The sequence below is a fragment of the Branchiostoma floridae genome, chromosome 18, assembly GCF_000003815.2.
Source record: "Branchiostoma floridae strain S238N-H82 chromosome 18, Bfl_VNyyK, whole genome shotgun sequence".
Lineage (NCBI taxonomy): Eukaryota > Metazoa > Chordata > Leptocardii > Amphioxiformes > Branchiostomatidae > Branchiostoma > Branchiostoma floridae.
The window spans coordinates 15,159,008-15,178,587 of NC_049996.1; the positions used below are offsets into that span (position 1 = coordinate 15,159,008).

Sequence of the window (19,580 nt, forward strand, 5' to 3'; positions counted from 1 at the left end):
CCTGAAGAATGCTTCAAAAGATTTGATCTCTCTGTCCTAAGTATATGACATTGTAATATTGATACTATTGCTAAACTACTAATTGAATTTTGCAATGTTTTCATTACAAGTACGTGGTTCTCGAAGCAAAACTCATTATACTGTTCACATTCCATTGCTACTACCCAGGGTTGTAGCCAGCCTGAAATAATTTTCCGTCCCCTCGATTTTGAATCCCAAGGCACGAGACGTTGCAATGTTTCTAAGGTGGTTCGGGTGCATGCACCCCCTGAAAATTTTGAAATCTAGACCCTCTGAAGCAATGTTTTCTGCATTTTGAGGTGTACATTTTAATGGTAGACTATGCTGTTCAATGGCATCTGTTTTGGTGAAAAATTACTCAAGGGAGACAGTTTTATTATATCTTTACATATCGATTTTTATCCATCACAGAGGACAGAATAGTCAAAAAAAATTTTCCGTCCCCAGCTGCAAAATTCCCTGCTACTACCATTGTTTAAGCTGCAAACTCACAGATACACAAATATTGGCTATCTCAAAATCCAAGTGCCGTGAAGTTAACTAAATTTACAGTAATTTCTGCAGATCGACTGTCTGAACCTAACCCATCAGTCCTTACTACGATTGTTTGACTGGTGACGTGCACTAGTATCCCTGATGTAATTTAATTCTAGATGCGGCACATCCAGGGCCATTATGAATTACCGGAACTATCAACCGACGCAATACCATCAATCCGCTGCCAGTTGATTATACTCCCCGGTTTCCGACATCCGGATTTAGCCGTGTATTAGAACGGCAATCTCTTCCTTTATTATGGGGGAGGGGGGTCGTTGGTTCAATAGTTGTGTCGTACTGCCGGAACAAGGTAAATATTTTCTTTCTTTGATGGCAGTAGAGAGTAGCCCAGAGTTGTATTTGTATATCTCCATGATAATCTGGCTATTCGTTATCAAAGCTTCATTTCAAACATTGAAAAATAAAATAAAAACATCAATCGAACCCTCATGTTAAGAATTAGGCCTAAAAGCTTACCAAAATCAACATTCAAATTTTTCAGTTCATTGAAACATTCCATACAGAACAATCCCCATCTTTGAAATCTACAAAGATATACATGATCTGATGATTAACAAAAATACTTGACATTATGCTGCTGCCATATAAGATAGAGTAAGACCTGTTCATGTCAAGTTGTGGTAAGTAAAATTAAAACAAGATACCAAAACCAGAAGTTATGCTGCAGTACCTTAGAAAGCTGCTAGGGGGTCATGTTATCAAACTTGACCTTTGTGTTCCTGACTGCTACACCCCTACCAAATATCATCAGGATCCATCCAAGGCTTCTTGAGTTATGCTGTTTACAGACACACACACAGACAAACCAAAACAGACCCTTCTTGGTGAAGGTAAAAAAACAACAATTAAATCCATCTCAACGCAGCAGTATCAAAGGTATGTTGAGTGAATCAGCTATCATCCAAGCCCGATCCACAACAATCCTTTAAATCTCCGTTTTAAATCGCGTGCCTGGATGGAATACCTTTTGCCCGCCTTCCCCGGCTGCCTGTGTTTGCCCTAACAATTGAAATGTTCCTCCTACGTTCAACCTTGCATGGCCGGACAAAAGCAGAGGTGTGACCGAGATAATGGCCTGTGAAAGGGGTGAATTACTAGGGCTTATGGGTCCCCACATTTCTGTAGAGTTCATCAGGGCTCAGCGTATAACAGTACAAGACGGGCCCCGGCCGCACAGTCCATGACGTGTCTGTCATTTGCAGTGGGCAAACTCTGCCATTCCAGAGAAATTCCGGGCGACTAAACTTTCAAAACGCTTTTGTAAATTAGCAAGGATTGGTACAGGGGGGGCCTTTGTGCGGACGTGTTTCACACCAGGGCACCAATGGGCTGCCCTGCTTGCGCACCAACCGGACAGGACACACACAACAACTCCTGTACAAGTAAACGGGTAGTTTACCAACAAACTGAGCAAGCAATAAACAAAATTATCTGTGGACATCCAATTGAACTAATTGTCTGCAAAGCTTAAGCCTCAGATCTTTTATTTTTATGTTAGCAAGATTCTGAAATAAAATCTAAGAGGCTGGCAATGTTCAGTTAAAACTTAAAAGACCAAGTTATGAATGACAAGCTAAAGATACAATCCATCTACACGTGCAACCACTGATCCATCATATAGATATAACCTATCTAAAAAAATCTGTGAATGGAGTGACAGCAGAGCAAAGCAAAGCCACTCCACAACCGCTACGTTTCATTTCCGAGCTGCACCAAGGGTCTTTAAAAATTGGGTTAACGATTTTCCGTCAACCAAACAGAAGAGAGCTCTGCAATTCGATGCCCCTGCAAGCCCACTCAACCCAGCCCTTTTCCCCTAAAACCCTTGGGTAAATACTCCAGTGGAAAACAAAACTATCTCCCACCCTATTTCTGGCTTTCAACCACCATCATATGCATGACTCCCTCTACCCCTAGGAACTGCAAGTTGGAGACAGACTTTGTTTTTGAAGACCTGATAACGATCCAACAAAATATAACTTTCCTTCAAAGCGTCCAAAAAGTAATTCCGAGCTAAATTCGCCAAAGGAAAAGAAAACAAGTGAGTCCCTTTGTGCGATGCTAAATACAGCATATGTGATATCTTCAGATCTCGTGTCAGATGTCTAAAGAGGGGGGAGGGACACAATGGGTTACCAAGCGATCTATTTTGGTTTCAAATGAAGCATAGCAATTGCTTCTGATGTCGGTTAATCAAGACTTAACAAAACCAGCCATAGGGGAGGGGTAGATCAGGGGATGGCTGTATAATTGATTCGGCAGGGGTTAGAACATTGTTGGGCGATGAGGCAGATAATCACTCTAGAGTACCACTGTGATAATGAAGACATGGCTGTTTTTTAGATATGGAATTCCTTTGGAAGTAGGCTACTAACGTTTCCGAAGACACTGATAACGTTACAAGGTTCACACACAATTCCTCAACAGTTTGGCAAACGAAACTGAATGATAATGTCTTCAATAGAAAAAAAAAGACTTTAAAAACTTTTAATTGGGAGCCTGTTTTGTAGACAACAGACAAATAAATGGGCCTTTTTATGTACATGTCCCTGTCATATGTTTTATACACAGTTTTACAGCATCAAGTCAAAACAAGCAACCAGACGTAGAAAGTACAGTCAATCTTCTTGACAGTTCAAGTATTGTCATGTGTATATATAAAACAATGCCTAAGAATATTTCAAGGCCAACGCAGTTTACAACAATTGACACCCAAAACAAAACAAACCTTCAATAATGACCTCCTTTCTTGTACTACAAAACAACAAGCAACCCCTTAACAACTATGCAACAACGTACAAGCAACCCATAGTGTGAACGACAGGGTTTTCTGTACAGCAAACATGTATACTTACCTTAGCGCGTTCCGTGAATCAACTTGTCACCCCCTGACAAGAAAGGACTCTGCTCGTACGTGTACGCTCCTGACTTTGCTGCCACAAACGGCCAACAACAACAACAACGGTCGGTAATCCACAGACAGCGCGACGCACGCGAATGTCACACCAGCGTTCGACCTCGTGGGCGAGATATGACGGTAATATTTTGGAGCTGGAACTTTTTGGGTAGGGTTTCCAACAGATCACCCGCATCTGATACCAGGCTCTTCCACTCACCGCCACCACCCCCTCTGTACAATCTTAGGGGTAACACAGTAGCCATGTATAAACAAAGCTTTTCCTCAAAGCTTTGTAAGCCTAATCATATCATCATCAAATTTATTCTATGATTGTATTCTAATAGTTCTATCAAAAGTCTACTTTACTTGATAACTTTCCACAATTTAATACATTGTAAAATGTAGGTTGCTATCTGATACCATTTTAAGGCCAAGTACTAGTACTTGGTGAGATTGGGAACAGTCCACTTTTAATGGGGGGAAATTAGTCATGCCAATATAGACCAATATCCTAACAGAGTACTTGAAAATGTTTTGATCCAGTTATGATTCAGGTGACCCGCCTCGAGAAAAATATCAATACATACATACATATCATATTAAATACTTAACCAAAATAGCACCACAACACGTCAATGACCAGATACTTAAATAGGAAGCTCAACTGCAGTACAACAGTCGACCACTAGGAGGCCAAAAATCGAACTTGACCGTTAGGTCAACAACACCTGCCTACATACCAGATATCATGCAATCACGGAAACTGTACGCCCATTGAAATCATACCTCAGTTTTTACAGAGGTTATAAACTATAAATACTAATGCAACCAAGATTAAGAAAGAAAGAAAGAAAGAATCCTACTTCCATTGCCCATAACATTCAGACAATTGCTTTAAGGTGTTCTTTCCTGAAAAAAAATAAAATTACATGTTTCTTTAAGTCCTGACAGAAAAAAGAAACCCCAACAACAATGTAGTAGTAGTTAAAAAAGAATGAATGGTTTTATTTGATCAACGTGATCAGGCAAAAGTATATCGCAGCCACAGGCTTAATTGCATACTTTTACAGTTAAAATCTTTTGCTTCGGCACGTTACGGCTTTACATTTAAACGCACTGATGACGAGATTTGTACTCATAACATAATGTAGCTATCCAAAAAAAAGAGGAAAACTGATCTTACAAGCACGTCAGCTTCGCTACAGCCATGGACGGGACGTGAAAAGAGCATCCCCAACACAGTTATGGTTGTCGACAGTCTTTTCACAAAACAGCGAGGTCCAACCCCCTGAGCAGCAGTCACACTACAGATGTTCTATGGGCAAAACAAGCTGAGCAGAAAGACTCCAGTACCAGGACGGTAAGACAATAAGGGAGACCACAATGACTAGATACCACAAGGCTTATATATGCCACGGTTCTGACAGTACGGAATTCCTACAGTCGGTACGGTATTTGCGGTTATATAACATGTTACACAGGGCTCGAAATACTTTTTTCTGCATATCTGCACTGGTGCAGGTAACATTGAAAATTACCTGCACCAGACAAATTTTACCTGCACCTCTCTGAATTCAGGAAGTATGGAATATACTAAAATTGTTCAGGAACCTTTGCTACTTTTTCTTTGAAGTCTTATGCTTTATAGGTTGTAACTGTTAATAACAATCCTACACCTACATTTATGTATAAAACCCAGTACATGGACCAGTGCAGGTTAGGTGCAGGTAGACACCAGAAATACCTGCACAGCTCCAATTTTACCTGCACTAACCTGCATGTATGGTGGTATTTCGAGCCCTGATGTATGTACTCATCATATCTCTCTTCAACACTGAGAAAACTCTGTGTATGGAAAATTCTGTGACACAAATAAGTTTGAAACACAATTTTTTTTAACATTAGAGTTGATGTTAAGTTTAGACTTGGAGATATTCTTTGACAAATCTTGAAAAGGTAGGCGACAGCACGTTCCACAGGGAGTGTAGGCGGTGAGGAGAACAGCCCTGAAAATACCAGTGCAATCGGAGCTGTGACATTCCCTCTCTTGTTTGCTGGAAATCAACAAACACAAGTAGAAGGGGATGCCATCTGCCTTGAGAGGGAAAACAAACCATTTAGGTCACCCTGTACCTTTGCCGTGAGCACTGTTCCCTTTACTTAAACCTACTGGATGGGAAACTGTATGGCAACTCGTCACGATGAGAAGGAGGCGGCTTTACATCGGAGAAAAACTCGCAAACTGCACGCTCACACCACTCTCGCACGTTCTGCTTGGTGTACGCTCAAGCGATAGCGTGCTATGTCAGGGAACAGGCCCGAGAGTAAACTAAACCATAGACACCGGGGCGTCTTCCCTAAACCGTTAGATGCACGCACGCAAGCACGGCCAGCAGGGTGTGGCCAACCACACCTGTATGACATCGCAGAAAAGGGAACTACTGTTCAAGACGGCAAACATCTTGTTCTCAACGTGTTCTAAGCCTTTGCTAAAATAACTGACAGCCACCTTCCAAATCAAAGCACGGGTATTAAAGGAAAAACAGAAGAATCTAAAGTAAAATCTAAGAGGCTGGCTACCTATAGCTTAAAACTAACCTTAAAGTCCAAATTATCAATGAAAAGACAGCAAATATCTTGTTTTCAACATTGTTTCAAGCCTTTGCTAAAATAACTGACAGCTATCTTCCAGGGCAAAGCACGGGTATTAAAGGAAAAACAGCAGAATCTGAAATAACATCTAAGAGGCTGGCTACCTATAGCTGAAAACTAACCTTAAAGTTAAAGACCAAATTATCAATGAAAAGACAGCAAATATCTTGTTTTCAACATTGTTTTAAGCCTTTGCTAAAATGCCTGACAGCTATCTTCCAGGGCAAAGCACGGGTATTAATTAAAAGAAAAACAGCAGAAAGTACTACAATTGAAACACCAATATTTGTACTCTGACACTGTACATCAAAATAAAACCTTTCAGTCCATTAAAAGACTTAAGATCTAAAACAAGACACCACTTAAAGCAAGAAGAAGATCCATCTTAAGGTAGCAGCGCAACTGCGTTTGTTTGACATACCTGACAGGTAAGAAAATTCCTAACAGCTTAAACTATGTAAACATGTGAGATATGACTTACCACTTCATCCCACTTATAAAAGGGGAGGGACTTTTGTCATTTAGATGGCTCAACAATGCCATTCTTTTACTACTTCATAAAACATTCTTCACAAAACACACAAGCCTTCATTTTAATCTTTATCTCAAATAGGACTAATTTTTGTACTGTTAACTGAAGCATAAGACCACACACTATAAATGATCACAATTCTTAATGCCTTCCTCCAAGTCATTATATGTTACACTGAAATGTCTGAAAACAAGTACTAGCTTCTGTTATAATGGTTACTTAACTAACTCACACAGATCATCTTTAAAATCTCCAGCTATTATCATAACGTAATTTTGAACCAAATCACCATTAAGACAGAAAGCAATTCATTACAAGGAAAGAGCATTAAAAGCTGTAAAGAACTACTCTAAGATAAAGTCAAGCTCATGAAAGTATACTAAAAAGTTAGTAATCAAGTAGGACTTTTCCCAAAAGTTTTCAATTCTCATACATCTTGTCATTTCTTGACAGTTTTCTTGTCATTTCTCGAACCAGTGCGAAGACACCGTTCGTTTCACGTGAGAGTGTACTCTGTCAAAATTGCCTGGGCAAGCCAGTTGGAGATTTTACACCTGACCTAGATTGTGTCGCTAAACAAAGACCATCGACAAACATGTATCCAAGACCTGTGCCGCTCAAGCGCTCTGGAAAAATGCTACTCAACGGTGGTGTGATGCAGATGCTACTATGCAAAATGTTATACCTTCCTGCATCTTTTCATACCATAATGTTGAAACAAATGCTTTATAAATGGTTTACTATCATTTTGGCAAAAAATATCTGACTGTCTGAAGAGAACAAATTTTGTTTATAATCCATCCAGAGTTTGTAAGCTATACAGTACTCTCCTCAAATATCTGAGAATACAAACATGCTCTCCTGAAAATTTGGAATTCTGAAATGCTATTTCCTTATTTTCAGTGGCAAATTTTGCTGGTAGACTAAGCTTGGTTCAATTAATATCTTTACATGCCAATTTTTGTCCATCACAGAGGACGGAATGGGAAAATTTTTTTCCGTCCCAAGCAGCAAAATTTTTTCAAAGGACGAAAGGACAGACGCTGGCTAGAACCCTGCACTGCAGCTATGTGAGGAAAGCATTTAGGAAAGTAAAGTGATCTCGATCCAGTTTTAGCTCACTGAAGAGCTAGTCTTCCACTGGTCGTGACAAAGAGGACAGACGCTACAGGTATGTACAGTATTTACAAGTTTATTGTATAGGGGACATTCCCCTAGCTCTTTACAACAAGCACAATGAACAGTGGGCCACAGCTTAATATAACGTCTTATCCTAAGGACTGTATGCAACCCTTTCCGGTAGCGTGCATGTCGGGTGAGCGACACAGCCGGAATCGAACTCACGACTTCCAGTTCCAGAGGCAGGGCTGCTAACCACTTAAGTTAAAAAGTTAAAGTTGCCCGTACATCTGTGCAGAATCTGATGCTTAAGGGTTGTGCCCATCTCTATTTCGAGTTGCCCTTGGGCCACACATGTGCAAGCCACTACAGCAGGGGGCTGGTCCGCTGGTAGTGATGTGTGTTGAACTTCCATACTCTTTCCCATTAGTGCTGAGTGCTAAGCAGAGAAAGCAGCATGTACCATTTTTAAAGTCTTTGGTATGACTCGGCCGGGGATCTAATTCACGACCTACCGAATGCAAGACGAACACTCTACCCACACGGCTATTGCACCGGTACTGCTAACCACTGGACTACATATGTACCCAACTCTGCAAGGTATGCAGGGATGGACGCTACCTAAACAGCTACTTATCCCGGCATGGCAGATATGAACCGGGCCCTGTCATAACAACAACTCACAGATCTGGGTCACTGGGCACTGCCAGATCTTATCCTTATGTTTGGTGACAAGGAAAGGCATTTACCTGAAGGTGCCCCACCCTACACACCTCTGGCACAGGTAACACACCTGTGCTGTGCGTGCAGTCACACCTGTGGGGGGCTCAAAATGCTTTTTTTTAGTCACATGCATAATTGCATATTGCCAACCATTTCACAATGCATTTCGATACGTCTATTAGTATGTGCAAAAAAACTCTTAAACAGTAACAGTAATAGCATATACATGCATGTTTACAAATTTGGACATCTAACATTACATACGAAGACATACTTAAAAGCTAACAAAAAAAGATCCAAGGATTTTGAAGCCATAAGCCTAGTGGAAGCAAGATTGCAGGTTCTTAGGAACTGTTCACAACCTTTATCCAGTTGCCTGTTTCAAATACAGGGTTAAACTGTCAGTTTTGATGAATTACTTTTAATCTTATCTTTGACATTATGTTTTCTCTGGTTATAGATTTTTTGTTAAGCCTTTAATAAGGTACAATATATTACAATTAAAGTCAACCATTGTTGGGATGTATACTATGTGACAAGTTATTTTATCATATAAACTAAGCCATAAATCATTGTAGTACATGTATAAGCTATTGTTATGGAAAGATATGCGTATTACTATTAGTGGTGTTTTCTGGCTTCATGTTTACAAAATATGAAAGCCCATATTGTTGCAGGACGTAAGATGTTTACGACGGTTTGTAGCTTGTCCTGTAATACTAAGCAAAAGTTTCATCAGATAAATGTACGTGTCTAAATGGGCCCGTTTATCACTCAGAACTCTGGAGTGTAACGCTAGTTCACCTTTATCCGCGGGGTAACCTATATCTGTCGAATCTGAATACAAGGATATAAACGCATATAACTTGGCTTCAGATTGCATTTTCTTCAAAATATTCTAGTTTAAAACCACCGTTTGTCGGCTTAATGTCTCTAAATACCTAGTATACCTACTAAATACCTTAATATACAACAGATATAGGTTACCCAACAAATAAAGGTGAACCTAGCCCCCAGCTGCTAACAATTATCTGCTAATTTCTTCAGTTTAAAGTAGTTTTTCCTTGACATTTGAATCAGTTTGCTTGGCTGAAAAGTTACTTCTGAGTCTCTAATAATCACCCATCTAGCAAGCCTATAATTATTTGGTTGGAGTCGCTAGACCTAACGCTAGTTTACCTTTATCCGCTGGGTGCCCTATATCCGTTGTATTTAAAGATAGGATATTTTGGGATTTTAAGCCGACGGACGACGGTTTCAAATTGCAATTTTTCATAAATACTGCAGTTTGAAACTACCGTGCGTCGACTTGATCCCTAAATACCCCGCTTTTAAACACTACGGATAAAGGTCACTTCGCGGATAAAGGTGAACTAAAGTTACATGTATTTAGTTTAAGGATTTCCACTGTGAGAAAAATGAGACCTTAGACACATTAGCCAGGTGTCAATCATGTTTATGTCAGGTATCAATCATTCAGTCGTAAACAAGTCAAAGGCGAGACAATCTATCACTTGTGGCCCTGAAGGCTATTTGAAATACATGTTTCACTGTAGTCCAACAATTTGGAGGACAGCGAAGCAAATATGGTTAAAACAGGTAGGGGGAGCTTTTACACAAGGTCGTATCTTACATGTATGTTTAAACGTTTGCAGTCACAGTGGTTTAAATTTACTCTCCAGCTTTATTTCTTCAACCTCTTTACTATAAATTTATGACACTTGTGAATATATTTTCCAATGTATAACTACCGTACTACTAAGTAACTTAGTTTCAATCAAATTTAAACAGAGAGAAAACTTCCCATTCCCTTATACCACAAAACAAATCAATAAAGAAAACAAAAATAACTTAGAGCATATCCCAGCAGCTATCACAAACAGAAGCACCTGATCGCTCATTCTTTGACAAAGACTGGAGTTCAACTGTCAGAAAATTTGGTTAAGTCCAATTTCTGTGTTGGAAATTACAGTTAAAGTTTGATCTAGAATATCTCTTCAGATTACATTGTAATGGGCACTACAGATATTGAGGCAAGATTAATGTTGCTTCATACAAAAACCTAATATTGATGATACCAATTCTTACAATACCACTGATCATAGACTAAACTGAATCTGACCTCCCCTCCCCCCCCCAAAAAAACAAAGACTGATAAAAATTCATAACTTTTCTTTAACCCATGACCCAAATTTACAAGGCATCACAGAAAACAGTGTTGTACAGTAATGTACAATAATACAGTCTACCTTCTGTACTCCTTAACAGTTCTAAAGCATATCTAGGCCACAAGAAATTAACACGTGTCTACAATACACTCTCTACTCACAAACAATAATCGTAAGACAATTTGCTTCACTCTTAATTAAAAATTTTACATAACATGTCCTAACGAACAGACACTTACCTGAAGCTACAGCCCAGGGGTTCCACTTCCATAAAATTGTGTCTCTTATAAACGTTTACAAAGATCTATGACTGTCGTCAAACGTGTGCTATATAATATAAACCCACCCCACCAGTCTGACGGATACTACACCCTTATCCACCCCCAGCCACGTACTGTGCCTAAAGCCTGACCAACAATCGTTTCTTTATCTCTTACTTTGCTCGCAGCTATTACGTGATGAAGAACTCATTATGACCGAACAACGTACTCATCAAAGGTCACCGTAGGGCAAAAGGCGACCAATGGTCTTGCAGAAACGTCCCCTGTCTTCCGTCATTTCTGTCAGGTAGAAATCCTACAGTGACGGCTGGATATTATCTACCATGGGTTAGGAATGAAAGGGTGGAATTTACGGCTTCGGAAACAAGTCAACGTAAATCATGGGAAACTTCCGTGACAAAACGTAAACAAGACACCTAACGATAACACATAAAACTATGTCGTAACTTATCTGTGTAGTGAAATTATGACTTAAAAGCTTCTAGGAAACAATGATTATAATGGTACATCCCAAATCAACACTACAAAGATACATGTGACTCATTCTATCACTTAAAACATTCATCAAATCCTGTTCCGCTTGACAAAGTGTTAACAAGTATGGCTACATGTACACCTAAACTTTAACAGATGACACTATACTGTAAAAACAACATAGATAAATGTATCGAAAGTTCACCTTTATCCACGCTGTGATCTATATCCACTGTTTTTAAACACGGGGTATTTAGGGAAACCAAGTTGGGGGACGGTAGTTGTAAACTGCAAATTTTGAAACTATCTCAGTTTGGTACAACCCCGGACCCCAATATTTGAAAATGTTGCAGTTTGATGTAACCACGGATATAGGTTACCCCACGGATAAAGGTGAACTATCGTCATATTTCTTTGAAAAGATAAAGGTATAACCATAATCCACAAAGTTAGGAGAACAGTTCATGTGATTCATTAAAATATCACTCGAACGAAACAATCATCAAATCATTTTCCAGCTGACCCAAGCCACAGCCTTGTGTCAGGGATGATGTCATCGCTATTATATATAGAGGTACATGTTTCTTCAACTGGAAATTATGGCCATGGCACAAAGGGGAAATGCCTTTGAAACACACCTTAAAATAAAGGTAAAGTTTAAGTTAAAGTTAAATACGCCTTCTCAATGCAACTGACTGTCACCGACCAAAAGATCTTCAATGTAGAATTTGAGCGGCAAAATTGAAAATACAAATTAAGCATTAAAGTACCAATGGAAACTTTACCTCCAAAATACAACACGCTTCCCAACACTTCGACATTTTTGGACTTAATATATTGACAGTGTTTATCTATTGACAGAGGCGGCGGCAGCAAATTTCGCATGGGGGGGGCGGGCGAACTTTACTGACAGAACTTTGCAGCACATTTAGCGCCAAAGGCCAAATCTTGACCCTCTAAAACGCCATTTCCTTTGTTTTGACGGGCAAATTTTGCTGCCAGACTAAGCTAAATTTGATGGCAATTCTGTAAGAAAGACACATGGTTTTTAATAGCGAGGGCGATGCCCCAAAAATATTTTCATGATTTCGAATACCGAAAGTGCAAGCTGTCGCAAGGTTGGTCTGGGGAAATTTCGAAATCTGCACCCTCTGAAATGCCATTTTCTGTATTTTCTTGCCATTTTCTGTATTTCTTGCATTTTTGGGGGTAAATTTTGCCGTTAGACCCCCCCCCCCGGTGCCACCGCCACTGATTGAATTTAATTTATCATAATGCCTTGTGCCCGTACTGATCACCCAGCAAGAAAGGAACCAAACCTTTATATCGTCTGTCCTACAAAAAGCACCAATGATTTATCACCATAATCTACTTCAACACCTGGTAGATGAATCAACACAATAGGATGGATTTAGACATTCAAACACCTAATTTGTTTCTCTATTGTTATCTTTAATGGGATCTATATCTAGACAATTATAAAATTTCCTGTGGTACTTTCCATCAAACCTGTCACAAAACAATAGCACCTTTTTAGTTACAATAGTGCATTGTTACATCTTCAACACCTGAATCAAGTACTTGATGACCAGGTACAGATGAAAACATTCATTCATTTTCTATTAACTCTCACCTATCATGGAAGTTGATTAGTTAACACAGTCCTGGGCCTGACAATAACACTGATGACACTGTAAGTTCTGTAACAGTTCATTTGATTGGCATGTTGTCTGTCTAGAAGCTAATAAGCTGGTGATTTTAAATAACTAGAAAGTTTGAGTCTAAATCACTTGCTTTCTGTTTATAACAACGTTCCTGTTGTTATCTTACAACAAGCATTAAAAGATACGTGTAGCATCATTAATCATGAATTCTAAGTTACTTTTCACCACACTTTTTACCAAAGGCACTCACAGACTTGGAATTCTCACGGTACATTTGACTTGGATTATTCTGACCTTGCTCAATAGTAACAAAGATTACAGTACCTATTTACTTAGTCCATCACTTAGCACTTAGCACAACATAACTGTCATAGGCGTACAAAACCATTCAGACAAGGATGTACCCTCTTAGCCTATCAGGAATGAAACGCGTGATGTTTTTCGTCCTTGGGCTTCGTCTTCAAGCTCAACATCCGAGCTACTCCATCCGAAAATTGCCAGCTAAATCCCTCCCCCAGGCCCTTGTAGTCCCTCTATTGTTACGTGCCTTAACGTTGCCTATAGCCCACACAATGGATAAACTGTACCATCTATAATACATCTTTGCTGTTGTGACGGGAAACATGTTAAAAGATATATCAAGTCAGGGATAAACAAGTCCACTAGCCCTATTGTCCAGGGCAAGTGAAAGTGCTGTTCGGGCAAGTGCATGTCCTACCCCACTTGTGCGATCGGGCAAGTAAGATTTTTCCATTGATTTTAGTGCAATTTTGATATACTTGTTACTTTTTACAGTCATGACATCAAGCAATTGTCTACAGAGAATTCCATTGCTGGAAGTGAAAATGCATATACTAGTAACAGTGACATTTGAATTTTGGGCAAGTGAAAAATTGGTTCGGGCAAGTACATTTTTTATGTGCTTGCCCGATAGGACAAGTGGATTTTAGAAAACTTGTTCAACCCTGCAAGTACAAACATGTATTTTAACACAGACTCTACATTTGTAAATACAGTCATGGCTAAATGTCTCTCACAGGTACACATGTCAGAGATTGAGTGATAAAGAATCATGGTTCATACCAACTGGGAGTCATCAAATGTAGAGTTAGAGTTACATGATAATTAATTTTGTAATTTTGTATTATGTAAGTTGTAATGTAAGTTGTTTGCACCTCTCGTAAAAAAAATCATTTCTGGATCTGTCATTCCAGATCTGTCCTACATTCCTCAACAAATTTTCTCTGCAGTTAAAAAAAGCCTGTAGGGTGCCAGAATCTACATGTCATCTCTACCTAATAATTGCCACCCATAGTACTTCAGGTCATCAGGAAGGACCTTTAGGAGACATGCGTACAATGGCGGACATGATTACCCTTACTAACAACTGAAGGTCACCGTAACAGCAAAAGGTCACCAACCACAAAGTGAACGTATTTTCCAACATCAGTCATAGCAACCAACACCTGTGAACAGTCTGAAGTAGAAATGCAACCAAAAGTCCTTTTTTCTGATAGAAATGCTACAAATCCTAGTTTTGAAAGTAAATGATGTAACATCTATTATCATAATACCGGTACGTTTACGACGATTTCTCTAGCCATACTGATTTGACAAATTGTCAACGAATCATTTTCTCCAGTTACATGTTGCTGTTATAGGTTACCCTTGCCACTTCTTCTGTGTAAATTTTTCTGCCACTCTTGTCCTGCTAAAAGCGTAATATTGTAATTGTAACACGCCGCGGAATTACACGGCGAACGGGCGCGTGGTTGGGAGGGGGTACAAAATACCGGTAGGAAGAAACACGGCACAATTAACTGCCGCTATGTACATTTATACATCCTCTGATGTTCCTTCCTTTTCTGTCAGTAAATGCATAAAACATAAACCTGCATGAGCATACAAAATGTCATGAGAAAACGGACGTATACTGTCAAGAATTTTCATTTAACTTCTGTCCGTCACAACCGCTATGACGTAACACTTCACTGCTAGCGTAGATATAAAAATGGCGGGAAAATGGCGGCGTACATTCAATTTTGCCCATTCAGTCGTAGATCCGGGCTATTATGCAACGGTTCTTCACACTTTTACATGAGTTGTAGGTCACCAACAGAAATTCAAGATTGTTGTTGAATCATGTTCGTCTTGTGCCGTGAGCATGTGTAATTATGATCTATATAAATTTGGCAATGAATGTGACAGTGTGTTCGTCCCACGACGAGCTGCCTACCCCGAAATTTAAAAAAAAGTATACTGAAAACTTTTGGCCTTGTTGTCTTCGAATGCATTGTTATCGATGCTTTGTAAATGGTGTAGTGGACACCTAGATGTCTGAAGTGTGCACAGCTCAGAAATAACTATTGTTGCATGTGTAGATCTCTTTAAGTTCCAGTATTTTTAATCTACCGGTATAAGTCTTACTACCGGTATTATGCCAATGCATGTTACCAATTGCAAGATTTTTCCAAGAAAACTTTCCTATACATATCAATAGTATATGGAAATCTCATATACACTGTAGGTATTTACTCACACACTGAGACTATATTAAGTTTATCATCTTGCAGTTACATGTCAGGTTCTAATGAATGATTGCCAGAACTTTCTACAGTGTAGTTTAGGAAAACCATAAATAATTCGATTTTTAAGACCTGTAACTTCGGAACTTATCCTAGTTTTCAGAGCGTCAATGAAGGTAAGCAAGGTAACAGTTACTCAAGCAACTGATAAGCATAAGATAAGCAAGGTAACAGTTACTCAAGCAACTGGATAAAATTTGGAAACGGTCAGACATTTCAGACAGCATACGCTGTCTTTCGTGTGTTTTTTACTTTGAACTTTGCTAGACCTCGGACCTCCCTGCTTGCTGCCTCTTTTGTACAGACCAGACAAAACTCTGACAAAGACTGCGATATTATCTCTTACACGATTAGCATCTTTTCTCATGTAGTGCTTTCACAGGATTTTCCTGTCCGATGATGTATTCCTCCTTTAGACATAGTGTTGTTGTCTTGAAGTCTGGAGGTGACCAAGGTTAAGAACAGGTGTTCTAAACAAACAAAGGTCTGGACCGTTCTTTTGTGAGGATGTTTTTGTGCGATGTATTATTGTTAGTCTGCAGTGTCATAGGCTTTCTGACTTGTCAGTCAAGGGCCTGCTGTTGTCAATGTGTAAAATACCTAAATACATCTGTCTCCATAGCCTATAATGGGGGGGGGGGGGGGGGGGGGGCACGACAAGGACAACAACAAAGTGAAGGTCATTGTAAGCGTTCTAATTTGTTCCAATTTGAAAGATACAACAAACCAAATATGATGAATTTCAAAGCAATACCTATGTGGCAGGCCCTGTAAATCAATTATGGCGTAACATTTGTACTGAAGTGTACGACCTACAATATCCAGACAGATGTATTTCACACACTCATACCAGTATGAACTCAAACTATAAGACAAGTGGTTCTTTTATGTGCTTGAGGTGAGTGAATTACCTTTTCCAATTGGACAACGAACATGCAAGTGACTTGAACCCAGGACCTCTGTACTTTGAGCCGAACACCCTACCTTGCAGCCCTGCAAGGTACTATAGTTTATCTCAAAGAAATGTTGTGTAGAGCAAAATCTTGTTTCAAAGGTTACGTCATTTATTTACAACGACCCACAGCATGAGTGGACAATACGGAGCCTCTCCGATCATTTGTGCTTCATTAAATACATCAAGTCATTCTGGTTCAACGATTCCCCCACAATATGGGAAAATTCAAGTCTTGTCATTGCAAATTTCACATTTCACATCCTTTACAAGATGAGATCCTTGAGTGATATACTTAAGTTGCTCCATACTCATGTTTGTACTGACTTTAGCTTTAAAATGTCAGTCAAGTTTCTATACATGATTTAGTTGTAACTGATACGACTTCATTGCCTCAAGCAATACATACAGTCTTTTTCAATAAGAAAAACCTTTCCTCGTAAAAATCCCTCTCGTAAACGGGCAAGAAATTACAAATTGGCTGGGTGTTGTATTGCGCTGACGACAGATAACGAGTTCTTAAAAGGTTGTTAGGTAGTCAGACAGAGAGATAAGATCAGGTATACAAGTGAGCTTGTGTAACGTCAACCCACTGAACTTGTTTGTAGACTTCTATAATACACGCAACTGTTAAGGAAACGTTGTATATCCTGACGTATGTCCAACCTAAATGAAGGAAAAATGGATAATTGTAATACCAGCTTGGTAAACAACATCATTTTGGAGAATCTACCTTATCATACGACTTGAACAATACCTTTACGATCACAACATCGCTACCTGTGTTCTATAGTATCTGTTACAGTCACACAACAGGACCATAGCAGTTCTTTACACTAAAGGGGACATGAAACCGTCAGCATATTCACCTAACTGACCTAACAATTTTCCTTTCACTACTCTGACATGAAAGCTGCACACTCACTGTAAATCAGAAGTCCTTCGAAGACACCATGACGCAATACGGAACGCAAAATCCCAACAGTCTCATCCAGCGATTGCAAGTTCCCGAGACACGGCTCCGAATACCAAATGTCAGGTTACTATTATGAGCTCTCCACGTCTGCAATTTGGCTGTTGTTAGGTAAATGCAAATTCGATGGCTCACCTTTCAGTTGATGAGACATGCCCCCGGGGGAATGTGTAACATCAGGCCGAGGTGACACAACTGTTAACCTTTGCCTGATGTCATGACGCATGTGGGAACAAGTCTTACATAAACGCAGTCTTTAACATAATCACAACAGTAAAGATGGTGCATAGGGTAGTGCCCAACTCCGTTCTGTAGCCCTAGGGCCACACAACTGTTAACCTCTGCCTGTTGTCATGACTACACGTGGGAACCAGTCTCGTACATATACACGACAGTAAAGGTCTAGTCTTTCCTGCACCAGATGGTGCATAGGGCAGTGCCCATCTCTGTTCTGAACCCCTGGGCCACACAACTTCTATGCAATCACCACAGCACGGGGCTAGTCCCCACACTTCTTCCCAATTGCTGAGTGTAAAGCAGAGAAAGAAGCATGTACTACCATTTCTAAAGTCTTTGCTATGATTAGGCTGGGGATTAAACTCACGACCTACCGAATGCAAGGTGAACACGCTACCCACTTGGCCATTGTACTAGAATTCCTATACATACACATGACAGTATCAAACAAGCACAAGTGTGTTTCCACCACATTTATTCTTTGTTGGTTTGACATTCAATTCGTATCCGTCCATATAGAGACTTTCATTTTCATAGGCTGTGACGGTTTTCAGTTTTATGCATGGTATAACGACACAAACACCAAACAAGTTGTCTTCTAGAAAGGAGTTGTTCAGCTTTGTCAAATTACTAACTATAGAAAATGATGTTGGAGAATTTTCATAGATTTAATCTGAAATGATATTTATAAACCAGTGATAGATAAAGTTCAAAAGTACATGTTTTTACATTGGTCAAAGCAAGAGTTGTTTCACCCCTAATTAATGTTCAGCCCAAGCATGAAAGAGCCTTATTGGTTTTTCATAATACAAAAAGATGAATGTAAACAGTTTACATTGACCCTGCTGATGACCCATTACAGAGGAGTAGACACACTAAACAAACAGCATACTTCTGAAATAACACGGAGTCTCTCTGTCCTTATTAGTAATGACCTCAGCTCACAAAGAACCATACTTGTGATGATGATATTTCTCATACATGTATTGATTCAGCTTTATGAGATGAAAAAATGCTCATTTCTTTTAAGCCAGATTACATCACATTATAGGTTTATAAGAGCAAATTGAGAGCATTCTTGTTACATCTCTGGATATATCCCACAACATTCACCTATATAGGGATACAAACAGCCTTTTTCAGGCAGTGGGTTGTTATCCACTGTGGCCAAGGTACAATATTGGAAGGTGGAGACAATTCCATTGCCTTTTACCTCCCCAACTGAAGTCAGGTACTCATTTCTACACCTGGGTATAGTGAGGAAAGTCATGTTAAGTGCCTTTCCCAAATTTGGTGGTGTGTCAAGGGATTCAAACCCAGGACCTCTGGGTCCTGAACCAAACACCCATACCTTTAAGCCAACATGATGACACAATTGCCCCTTTAGAATGGTTAAGAGACACAAAACGTCTTGTAAACAGGTGTTTTGTAAACAGGTGTCATCACCACAGACCTGTACTGCTGCCATGCACTACTGATCACGTGACAGCCCTGTATGGCTGGACCCTATCAGACCATGTTTCCTGTCAAGACTGTCCAACAATACTCTCAGGAAATGTTTTGTGGCCAGGTAGGGAATCACCAAGATCTTTTTTTTTTATCTGTGCAAAGTTATGTAAGGGGGTAAAAGCATCTAAGGCATCCTCGACTGGTAGTAGCCTCCATAGCAGGCTCTGGGATCCTGCTAGAGTCGCATGCAGGCTGAAGCTGACTCGCGTTCTGCCGCCGCCCTGGCATGCTTT

The 19,580-nt window shown here is 39.7% G+C and overlaps 1 protein-coding gene across 1 annotated transcript in view; it reads right to left on the minus strand.

The window, feature by feature from the left end:
- Positions 1 to 19,580, minus strand: part of LOC118406137 (tensin-like) — a gene marked incomplete in the record, with an annotated part of 215,441 nt that overhangs the window by 165,771 nt on the left and 30,090 nt on the right.